Source organism: Blennius ocellaris (assembly GCF_963422515.1).
Source record: "Blennius ocellaris genome assembly, chromosome: 6".
NCBI classification, from domain to species: Eukaryota; Metazoa; Chordata; class Actinopteri; order Blenniiformes; family Blenniidae; genus Blennius; species Blennius ocellaris.
In genome coordinates, this window is record NC_137655.1 from 8,504,589 (window position 1) to 8,517,051 (window position 12,463).

Genomic DNA, 12,463 nt, shown 5'->3' on the forward strand with positions numbered 1-12,463 from the left:
GAGGAGGAGGAGGAGGAGGAGGACGGGCTACACTGGCACTCACACGGCTTCGTCTCGCCGGGCACAAGTGTACGCTACTGCTAATTTAGCAGCAGTGAACGCATCAATTTGAGTTTAAGCAACATTCAGCCGCTGCTGCGATCTGCTCTGGGGATTCTGCGTTGCCTCCTTCACTAACTGTCAAGAGTACAGAGAGACAGAATGAGAGAGAGAGGGAGAGAGAGGGAGAGAGGGAAAGAGAGGGAGGGCTGCTCGCTCTTGAATTGTGAAGACGTGTGGAGTGGAGACGACACTGGTGGAGAGTGCAATCTCAGTGAAATGGAGGGTGATAACTTGAAGTGACCCTTTCCCATTTCTCACCCCGTGAGCAGCACAAAATCTGCATTATTTGGTCGGTCCAAGTCTCTCTCAGACAGCCCACCGAGGCTTTAAATCAGAGCGAAGGCAGCTTCTGATTCGGGTATTTTTTATTTTTTTTATTTTTGCACTCTCAGTAACTACGGCTGCAGTTTCCACGCGAGCAGCCAAATATAGCGGCGGATGCCAATCGAGATGAATTAAACCAAACAACTCGTAAGCAATTAAATCCTAATGAATCATGAGCAAAAAACAAAAAACAAAACAAAACAAAACGCTGAGTTGGCCGATTCCTCAAATGAGCTCTGAACTTCACGTGAGCCTCCTCATTTCTGAAACCTAAAGACAAAAACAGCTTTCTTGTGCCAACTGCTGTTAATGGAGCCCACCCTCCCAGCCAAGCCCAACTTCCAACACATTGCAATTAACCCTGTTTTCTCAAAGAGGAGGAAAATTTAACGAAATAAAAAGTCCACTGGCCTTCCAGCGTTGCGTCGACCAGGGGCAAGAAACCCAAAAGACCATTCAGTGATTGCTCCTTTTAGTTAGGCGAGATGACGCAGTGCTTCAAGCAGAGAAGACGGAGTTAATGAATGGATTTCCTCACTTCTTTTTTTTTCTAAAAATATCTTCATCTCAAGTTCAGCTGGTGGTTACCAGCATCAAACACGAGAGTCAGTAAGAGGGCAACTGTGGAGATCTGGATATTTATTGTCGTACACTGAATAGACATGTGTGGACAGAGAAAGAATCTCTCTTTTACAGTAAAATCCAGCTCGGATGAACTATTGCAGGTTGCGATTTATCACAGGCCACTCAGAACATTTATCACATTTTCATATATTTCACACACAAAAAAATCTAATTCGCACAACTTAAAAAAAAATATATATTTTTTTTTTAAATCAGTTTTATCGTTCTGCCGGCATTTGCTCGTATGTCTGCAGTGCCGATACTGGAAGAGTGGCTTCACTTCATTTCTTACAACACAGGCTTCTTCTCTGGAAGTAACGGCTGAGGACGAACCACTGCATTGTCCCCTAGTGGCCAAAGACGGGACGTATTTTTCTTCAATTCTGGCACGCACACACTTGCCACCACGCGCCGTCCAACATCGCCCGAAGAACCCATTATCAGTGTTGCGTGAATTCGACCCATTTATTTAGATTACATAACATCGAACCTCGCTTCCATTGATCAATACAATATATGAAACTACAGCGTATTGATTTTTCCAACAATTCAAGCCCGGGCCCTATCCCCTATCCCTCCTGGCATTTGGAGAAATTAAACGTTGAAATAATCAAGCTACTCATACTCAGGTTTCAACCAATCTGAACGATGGCTGATAGGAAACATGTAAAGCTCATTTGCAGTAACTCACATGAAGTTCCTGGATTAATGAAATATTGGAATGAACCCCCCCACACCTCCACCCCTCTGCCAAGCGTCATCCTTCTTTCTCTTTTGTTACACAGACTCCATCACTGATATGCAACCACCAGCATTAGTTAGGACTTGTAATGATATTCCATCATACACACACACACACACACACACACGCCCATGAGCATGCAGAGTGCTTCAAGGTCATGCCCGGATCCCGCAGACAAAACAGAAACCTTCAGCTGTTATCAGATTATAACTCGTCCCATGACAACATGTTTCTGCAGGGCCACTGAAGGCTGGGATTATTTGTTTGCGGTATCCCATTGCATTCTGGCTGCACTCGCGGAGAAAAACACCCCTGTGGCCCTTTCTGAAACACCGGACCTCCTTCCTCACAGTCAGCGCCATTCGATGCACGAGTAAAAAACAAACAAACAAAAAAATGCAGCCTTCAGTCAAATTAAAGTTGAATGGCACTTAAAGCTGGTCGGGAGCAAAAAATCCTATTTATGATTTTTGGTGACCTTTGTCTGTGACCGAGGACCGAGTTATTAATGACTGTTTGAATGTAAAAGGAGCACTTGTTCTCCACAGTAATACCAACCTGTTTTGCTTTGGTTGGAGCTCCAATCTTAAAAAAAAAAGATGAAGAAGAAAATCCGGTGCCGGGTATGACATCTGCAAATTACAGCAGGTTAAAGCCGAGGTGCCGGATAATGCCGTGGAGGTGATAGATGACTGCAACAAAGTTCTGCGTGCTTCGGCATCATTACGCAGATGGCGTGACAGCTGATGGGTTTTTGGGAGGCTGCTTGCTGCCAAAAAAGCCTTCGCGTCTGAAAACTGAAGTCGGGGATTAGCATGGAAGTCACATACAAGGGGAAGTTGGGGAAGGAGGAGCGAATGACTCACTCGCGCTTACTCCGAATGCTCCTGCGAAGATACCTTTGGGGAATTCAACATCCTGGCTCTCCGGTGGAGCTGCTCAGCGGCCCGTAGCAGACAGCTATAAATGCCAGTTGCTGAGTGCATGTGAAGGCGAACGAACGCGGTGAGCAAATCTTGGTTTTTTTGGTTGTTGTTTTTTTCATTTTCACATGTGATAGATGCTTGATAACCACCTTCCAGGTTTTCAGTTAAAAGGTGCATGATCAAAGCTGCTCTGCTAACGTCAAAATATGATCTGCCTGCGAGTACAAGGCCACACCGATTTACATTTGATGTGTCAAGTAAAAGTCAGGAGGAAACCAAAAACCATGAGAGCTCCATCTGTTCCACAAAAACAACATTGAAGAACTAAAATATCTAAGGCACTGGTGTCGAACTCAGCAGCCAAATAGTGCCAAAATAACCTTTAAATATAAACTATGAAATGTCTTTTTTTTTTCTCTTTTTGTGGTAGTGTGTGTGATGAAAATGTCAATATTTTGACATAACCAAACAATTACAATAGAAAATCACTAAAATCTCAACATAAAGCCAATATTCATGTTACTTTCTGGTGCAAAATGCAGTGAAATGTCCCAGAAATATTATCTTCTCCCTGTTAGAAACGTACCCTGACAGCATGAGTGATGTTAGTTTGCCATTTATCATGGCAGCGTCACGGATATCTCAGCTCTCAGTGTCGTGTTGTGGCTGCTATTCTGAAGAAATTTGTTAAAAAGTCTATTTGCTTATTGGTTTGGTGAGTTGAATTACAGTCTGGTTTTCAACCACAGGCCTTAACATGAAGTAAATTAGCTCCAGTATTAAGACTTTGTGATGAGCCGTTACAATCACATCCATCTCAATATTTTTATTGTTGTGAAACATTGCAAAATTACTCATGAATTTGTTTATTTGACCTTTATACAAATCAAAATTTCATTTGTTTTCACCCATGATTTCAAATATTTTTTGGTGTTCAGACAAAATATTTACTCTCTCACAATATTGTATTGTGATTAATTCTGAGTGCTTATTTTTGTCTACAAATGTGTTACATTTAATTAAACGTAAAAAAAAAACGTGTTTAACTTGAAGATTTTTTTTTTTAACCAAAAACTGATTTCAGCTTCAGAAGATTACAATTGATTAGAACATGTAATTCTCAACCACAATATCAAACTAAAAAGAAAAAAATCTCAACTTCCTCATTGAGATTTCTAAATATTTCAAAAATGTGACTATTTCTTTCTTTTTCTGCAAGAGCTTCATTTTTTTGAGAAAAATAACAGAAGATAAAAAAAAAAAAAAAAATCCACCTCCAGGGTAACTGCTCTGTGGACCAAATAATCCAACCCACTGATACCAATCTGACCGCTGCATCCCACCATCACAGCTCACCAGACCTTGGGGGGGGGGGGGGGGGTACCTCAATATTAAAGAGCAACTCTTGACTTCATTACAAAAGGCTAAATGTCGACTGCCATGGGGAAAGCACGGAGACTTCATAAATAATCGCCACCCCATCAGGAGAAATTATGTCTGAGAGCCACTTTGCATAACCCAAGCCGACACCGGCTGCACATACTCTACACAACACACACACACACACACACACACACACACACACACACACAGACACACCCCTGGCCTGATTAACCCCCCGGCTCTGGTACACAGTATAGATTATGAGTCACAGCCACTCATTAGAAGGGAACCAAACAGAGCTGCTGCATCAAAAGAGGTCACTCTCGTTTGAACGGGCCCATCATACGTACATATATTGTGACCCTGCGCTGTCACCATGGGCAAAACTGTATATGTGTCAAGTGTGCGCGCATCACATTTTCATCCCATTCATCACTGACGACATTGATGAGACCTGTACGTGTTGCTGTTAGCACCACATGTATGATATTAACCCTCTGCTCATTTGAGTCTCTGGTTGAGTTGCGGCTGCACGCAATCCTGGAGACAGCTGACAGTCAGGCACGTACGTCCGTGTAACTCTACTTTAGATAAATAACTGGGCCCCGCACTCCATCACCCCGGTTAATTTAAAGATAAACATTACACACAAGTTTGTTTTAGGCACCACTGTCAAATCAGTCACAACCAGTTAAGGAGTAAGAAACGCAAATGTCATCATGATGGCAATAACAATATGGCTGAAAGGCTGAATGACAATTCTGTGGTAACCAGGATGATTGGACCAGTAAGCCACAACCGTTGGAGATTGATCAAACTCCAACAAATTACTCCCTGAAGTCTCAGAAAAAGTCACATGAGAAGCGACAGAGCCGATTCAGAGAAGATCACCAGAGCATCTTGGGGAAAGAAAGACCGAATCCCCAGGTTTACGACTATTGAACTGTGATCTCTGATGCTGCGTCTTGCTAGGAAGGAATGAGATCTGGCAACTGTACAGACACAGGAGAGGGAGGCAATTATTCAGCATGTGAAAAGTCAGCTGCAGAGGCTTCTTCAGAGCATCCACTCAGCGCTTCCTGAAGCCCTTTGGAATTACAGGCCTCAGGCTGGAGAAGGTCCTTAAGGTCATGGCAGATTAGACAAAGCCATCGAGCTTCTGGGTTTCTCTCAGGAGGAACGGGAAGGCGTGGGGAAGTCATGAACCCTGAGAATGAAACGAGAGAGAGACACCCAGAAGGCTCCTCCAGTACATTGAATTCCTCGGGCATTTAATAAAGACCACAACTTGTTTTCTTTTGGGTTTTTTTTTTTTACAGATTTCCAAGGAGTAAAGGTAGCTAAGGGAGAAAACGTATTCAAATGGATATGGACCATATGCGTTTAGCCAGTCATTTTTAAGTAACAGTACTTCACATGTGACCTACATCAAAGGCAATTGGAGCACAAAGGCATGTGGAAACTACATGATGAAGGGCAGGAAGAGACGTGTCTGCAGAGGAACAGCCTGGATGTTTAATTGGGTCCAAAAAGTGACATTGACACATAAAGCTCTTGGTTTTTCCATATAAAAATGTTAATTAGCCAACGTTATAAATTAAACACCTGCGATATTCTTCACACTTCTTTTTTTAACCGTCTCCTAATACCGATAAATATTGACATTGTGATAGATCTTTGCACATCTTATAACAATGTATTGCACTTCTAACTGTTGGAACGACAATAATGTGGATTCTTTTTCAAGGAGCCAACGACTAACATCAATCCAATGTGCAGTTCAGCTAATTCAAGACCACAGGCAGACGCTGGCTGTCAGCTGCAAAACTGGAGACCAAAAACATCCTGCGACCAGCTGCTAATGTGCCTTTTCACTAAATGAAGCCAGCCTCTATGATGCGGTTGCCTGTTAACCGCCTTGATTCCAGCACACTCCGAGAGTGATTAAATCGTGGCTTTCTTTCCATCAACACGCCGCAGCTTGTGCCATGAGTTAAACCCCGGCGTCAGAGCAGCATCGCACTGGCTGGCTGTCTTAAAAACTCGCACAAACCTAAATACAGAGATTTGTCCCGACTTTAAGCGAGCGCCTTTCTGATTAGTACGGCGTGCGGTAGGCGGACGCAAACACGTGGGTTCAGTTAGTCGACATCCTCTGTGGCCTGAAGGATTTAGCGCTCATTCTTCCTGCCCTTACGCCATACATAAACAGACAAATGAGGCTTTGGCCCGAATCGAGTGCAAACCAGACCAACCGGGTTAAAACCTGGAGTTAATCGGAGCATGAGTCAGAACACCAAATACCAAGAAAACCGACAAAGATAAAACAAGTAAACTGTGAAACTTTTACCGATCTATCAGTTAAGTTTTCAGAACTTATTTAAGTCTTGCCAATACATTGAGTACAATACAAACACTGACAAGCAACATGAGACTGTGGAATAGGTACCTCAAGGCAGGTATTTGCTGAGCGTGCATTATATGACGCAGGTGAGCAATATAAAAAAAAAAAAAAAAAAGAGGTTGCTTTCGGTGTGTGAGAAGAGGTTTATTGTGAGCAGTGAGGCCAGAGAGTTCTGTGCAGTAGACTGTGATGAATAATGGTTGCATAATGCATTCGGGCTGTAATTAGGGTATTTTTCTCTCTGTTTGTCTCTCCCTTTACTTTCTCCGATTATTTCTTTCCGAGAACATCAATTGCCCGTATTTCTACACAACGCCGGCATAATAAGGAATTTGTTTAAGCAGCTGTGCAAAAGAATGCTGATTTATGTTGTATGTGGCACAGGAATAAAAGGTACAGCTACCACTGTGCACGCAAACCTCAACGAGCTCCGGCAATTGTATCCTCCTCCCCAACCCCCTTCTTTCACGGCCTCATCCGCTTAAATAGGGCAGAACTCTCCTTCAATGTGCTAAATCACAAAAGCACAGTAAGTCACTTTCATTGTCGGTGGCTTCGCTAAATACTTCTCGTTGGGTCGCTGCCAAAATCCAAAAGTCTCAGATGGGATTGAACGGTTTACTGAAGTTGCAAGTAAACACAAATGTCCAGATTGCATTTTACAGTTATATTTTTGTTTTGTTTTTCTTCCCTCCCCTAAGTAAATCTGAAAATATCCAGTGAAAGTACATGCATCTGTATTGACTAAAGTCAGATTAAACTTTAACGTGATGCAAGCTATTCCCCAAAGCAAGAAGAGGTGCAGATATAGAACTTTTCAAGGAAAACCTGAAGTAAAAACTATGCCCTTGTAGAACAGTGCCGAAACAACTCTGACCTCAATCGGACCATTTCAACCCTCGCCACTCTGTTTGTGAACAACGGAGTAAATCAGTGGTTCTCAAACGCCGAGGACAGAAAACAACGTGTGCTACTTGGATTACAGAACGGCATGTATACTTTGGATAGACTGTTGAAGCTGCTCATCCAAATCCAACAATTTCTCCCCTGCCCTGTCATTATACCGGCACACATCGTCCTTTGTAGCTATACATCTGAAAGTATTTATTTCCTTGCACTGTGATTTGGTCAGGTAAAATTGCGGTTTTTAGTTGACACCAGCTTGTGGGAGTAAATCTATATTAAGTGAATCAGTTCGCTTAATATATATTAATGTCACATTTGGAGATGGCATATTTATTCCAAAAAAAGATGGTACAGTGTTTCAATTGATAGTTGACAGTCATCTATAAAGGTGCTGATGGTGTCTTCCAGTTATATGGAAATTTGGAATTGGTGACCTCATTTCTTCAGAAAATCTAGTTTGTAGTTTTCGTTGATCACAGCAAGTACGTTGTATTTAATTCACAATAACGTGGCTGTTTCGTTCTCAAAACTAACAATAGCACCCACACAGATCTGTAAAGAACTTTCAACTTCCAGCTTCAAATTTGAAGTCTTACAAAGTCTATACTATTCTGGATTTTAACACAAATTACGTCAGTTAGAAATGTATGAAAATAGATTTAAAAAAAATATATATAGTGGTCGAGGAGGGAAGCGCCAGTATTTTCATCGAACGCGGCTGGTTTCTTTTGAGTATTGTGAAATGAGATCCCATTGGCTATTTGACTGAGGTATCTTAAGTTTATTGCAAAAACAAATTTATGGGATAGTAGTTTGAAACAGTGGAACAAAATCTTCTCCATTACTGCAATGTATTGCAGTATTACAAATCAAAATTCTGTGCACCCTTTTCTTAACGATACACGAGGGAAGACAGAAATGTCTGATTAACGCCGATTTATCGCGTCACTGACTGCACCGTTGTTAGGTGAAGATGTGGGATTGCGTACTCCTACTGAAGCTAATCAAGTGACCAGTTATTTTAACCGGTTTTTTTTTCAGACACTCGCTGCATCAAGAGGAAGTCTAATCCTCTTCCGCACACTCCAGTGTCGGAAGAAGTGCCAAATGAACATATGGAAAGCAGCGAGAAGGCAGCAGCGGGGAGATGTGTCGTGGCCAGGCCGGGGTGACGCACGTCTGAGACACTTACTATTTTCAAACAGCTTCCATTTACAACTACAGCCACACCCTTTCGCTTTCTTGCCAACCGCACGAGCCACCAGTTAGTGACAGAGGCTGTTTTTTTTTTTTTTTACTAGGGTCCCGCACTCAGTCCACAACAGAGTCTTTGTAAATTATTCACAGCTTCAGAGATTTAAGCTACTTCTTTAAATGTCTCGGCACACCAAAAACTGGAAAAGCCCAACAACCCCCTCCATGAGCAAGTGTAAGATCAAAACTTGTGTGTGCAGATATAAATATGACTGCGTAAAAGATGGATCTGATCAGATCAGGGTAGATTAAAAGAGATTCAAAACCATATTTTGCGAATGTGTGTGCGTGTCCACTATCAGACCCCGCTGAGATAATTCTCTTAAAGCAAGTGTAATGCGGCTGGGGTTTTTTTTTTTTTTTTGAGCCGTCAGCTCTTTTTCTCCCCTCCTCCTCCCCCTCTCGTTTTCTTCTTTCTTCCTCGCTCATTCATTTGATGTGCTTTCTCCTAATCTTCCCTGGGCTGTCGACCTCACAGAGACACAGAGGACACACTCAACCATTCAGCCATAGCTTCTCATTCACAAAGCAGAAAAGAGCTTCCCTTGTTCGGCGTGCTTCGAGTGTTTGCCTGCGCGCCTGCATTTTTTAACAGTCTAATTTGCTGCATGATATTGGAGTTGCCAGCTGCTGAGGGAAGATTTTTCAACATCCAATCCATTGCGGTAGTGAATTGCATTTGTGTAACTGAGTGCCGTACTCGTCTCAGCTAGATTTTCTGCCTTCCATGAATGAGAACTGGGTGATTCAGCATCCAGTGCTGATGATTCAGTAGCTTAAAGGGAAACGTCACCCACTTTTTCAAGGGAAATGTGTCTCCTTCAACGTCCCCCCCCCCCCCCCACCTCCAGGAAGCTGCAAGGATTGGCCCGAGCGGCGTGACTCCTTACCTTGGATGCTTATGCGGCACGCTCCAATTTCAAAGGAGTGCAAAATCATTGGGAGACAAGATGCTGGAAAGATAAAAGCCAACCGACACCTTACTTGAGAGTCTCTATTGCAGGGAGCTGAATATTTTACCTTTCTTCTTCGCCAGATACTTTCCTGCTATACTGTGTGCACACAGACAAACAAACAGACTCCTCACGTCGCCAAGAAGACGTTTATTTTTAGATTGTTTATCCCAAATTTCACAACCCCCACAATGTCTGAACTTAGGGAAGGGGGGAAAAAAAAGCGAAACGGAGGAGACCCTTCTGCCTGAGTCGCGAGCATTTAGTCACTCCCTCGCTGCTGCCTATTTGTTTGTTGCCGTTGTTGTGGTTGATGTGCCATATGTGCACCTATTTTCATCCGCCGTTAAAAGCGGAGCTAAAAAGCGGACAGAAACTGGAGGCTGTTGGTGAAAACGCATGAGCGGCAGGAGTCATCAGATATTCCTAAGTAATCCGGAAACACCCGTGATCTCTGTGTGTTTGGTCCTAGCAGTTCTACGTCTATTTATGACACTACAAAAGGTCGAATGGAGAATAATGCATAAGCTGCTTGTGATCTGACAGAATTGGGGCTGGCTCAGAAAACCATCCAAAAATCTTACCTGTAATCACACCACAACCTGTAAAGATGCCTCAAAATAGAAAAACACATTGTTTTTTTATTGTGGGTCCATGTGAAATGAGGTCTTACAAGCTCAATTATTTCCAAAACAGGCCTAATTGGAGAAAATCCACACCGAATGCCCCATTTCCCCTTCACGTTAAACAGTGTCAAATGTCTGATGACTCATCCAGTATGTCTTCATTTTGCACCCAGACGACTTGCACTTGCAGCTTCATTGGCGTCTGTGCTGCTGCAACAGGTGTTCTAGTTTTGCATATTGGCATTAAACTGCATTAGGGTTTGTAAGAAACACTCAGGCTATGTAGTTCAAGAAAATGTCAGTCAAATCTGAAGCGTGCTCCTTCTTTGAAGACGTTTTACTAGAATCCACAGAATTCAAATTCCCTAGGCGATTGTTTCAAGGAAATACATTCTGACAGAAAATAAAAAATTAGGATAATGGGGGCAGTGTTTGAGCCTTCTAAATCTGAAATCAGGAGGTAGATCAGTAAAGATTTAGTGTCTTTGAAATAACCACAAAGTAGCATTCAGCGGGGGGGGGGGAAAGGATTGAGTTGTCTCATGTAGAAATGTGCATACCAGTATAAAGGGAGTTGCTGAGAAAGAGCATGCACGCTGTATAAGAATGTTTGACGCTCTTCTCCTATTATGGCCACAGGCTTTTGTAAACCCCAACATGCGATGATAAAACACATCATCCCTCCAAGTGCTTTCAAAGTCCACTCAGCCGTGTCTGAGATATCACTTGTGACACACGGACAAACAGTGGAGAGCGCCCTCGGGCCACTCGGTGGATTTGTGAAAATATCAGAACAGAGTCATTAAATACAATAAATACATTCATATTAGTCTTTAATCGAAGCAAGATCAATGTTCTAACTGAAAACAATGAAAACATTCACAACACACTGCAAAGAGAGACCAAAGTAGTAGAACTAGAAGTGGGAAGATGCAGAAACGCAAGCGACGCTACTGATGACTGAGCCCTGTGAGGGAAAAAAAAAAAAAACAACGCAACACGCTTATTTGTCATTTACGTCCAGCAGTCGGACTCAAGGCGTGCTCCCTGACTCGAGGGCTGTTGCAGTCACAGCCCGTTCAGCTGGAAGTACAATTGCGCAACGTGTAGGGCCCCCTGAGTATAAACAAATGACTAATAATTAAATCAATTTATATCAATTAGTGAAATGCACTGTTGCCGTACACCCTCCACTCAGAGCCAGACATGTGCAATTTGTACCTCAAAGCACCATTTCTCCTCTCAGCTCCACGAAAAGAACATAATATGCCTCTTAACATTGTAAGTATATAGTAAATATTCCTATTAGGCTGCAGGGATGCATGAGCGTGTGTGGGGAGAAGAGATCTTCAGATAAGTGAAAAGAAACACACACTTGTGTGATGTTTGTTGTTTGACTAAATGCAGTTCAAGTGGCATGCTAAAAGGATTTTCCTAAATCTGTGTTACCAAAATCTAGTACATCGAGCATATATAACTGAATTCAGATCACGGTGGTTATACGACATTAATTCAGTTGGTGAACAGACAAGCATTGGTCATCACATCACACCACAGTGCAGGAGTTATGTTATTTTATATCATAACACAGTGACTTACTATATTTGCGGTGGCAATTCCCACCGGCAACGCTTCAGAAGCAGGGTAGTCGGCGTCAACTTAAGCTTTGTGCTTTAGTGCCTCTGACTTGTTGCTTGTGCCACCAGGTATGACGCAATCATGACCAGATGGAGTGAAATGTGGACCACTGCCAGCGCAACACATTTCATTTTGAAGAATCCACTGTGCTTATCATATTGAACTTCCTGTCTGACTCGATATCCTCAATTCCACAATTTGATGGGGCTTCCATTAAAATTACACCTGCTAAGTACTTTGTGGTGACTGACACATTGTGGCTGCACGTGGAATTAATAACTGCACCTTTACCAAAACACTTTAATAGCACTACTGAAGAAGCAGCATTACTAAATCACTAATAATAATGATGATAATAATAATAATCAGATCGGCACAAGCCTAGAAATCACAGCAGATAGATGTTTACTTCTCATTCAGCAGTAGAAATCCATGAGTCCTGGTCCTCTCCAATAAAGGTTCAGGAAAGTACCGAGTGTAAATTGAATTATTGCAGAATGAGGTGTAAATGCTAATCACCGGTCTTCAACAGTGCCGCTCACCGAGGCCCTGTTTATTCAAACGTTTCACATGACAATGCA

General features: G+C 42.5%; 1 protein-coding gene across 1 annotated transcript in view; it reads right to left on the reverse strand.

Annotated features, from left to right (window-relative positions):
• adarb1b (adenosine deaminase RNA specific B1b) overlaps positions 1 to 12,463 on the reverse strand; it is a 133,531-nt gene that overhangs the window by 88,831 nt on the left and 32,237 nt on the right. The gene's annotated exons all lie outside the window — the stretch shown is intronic.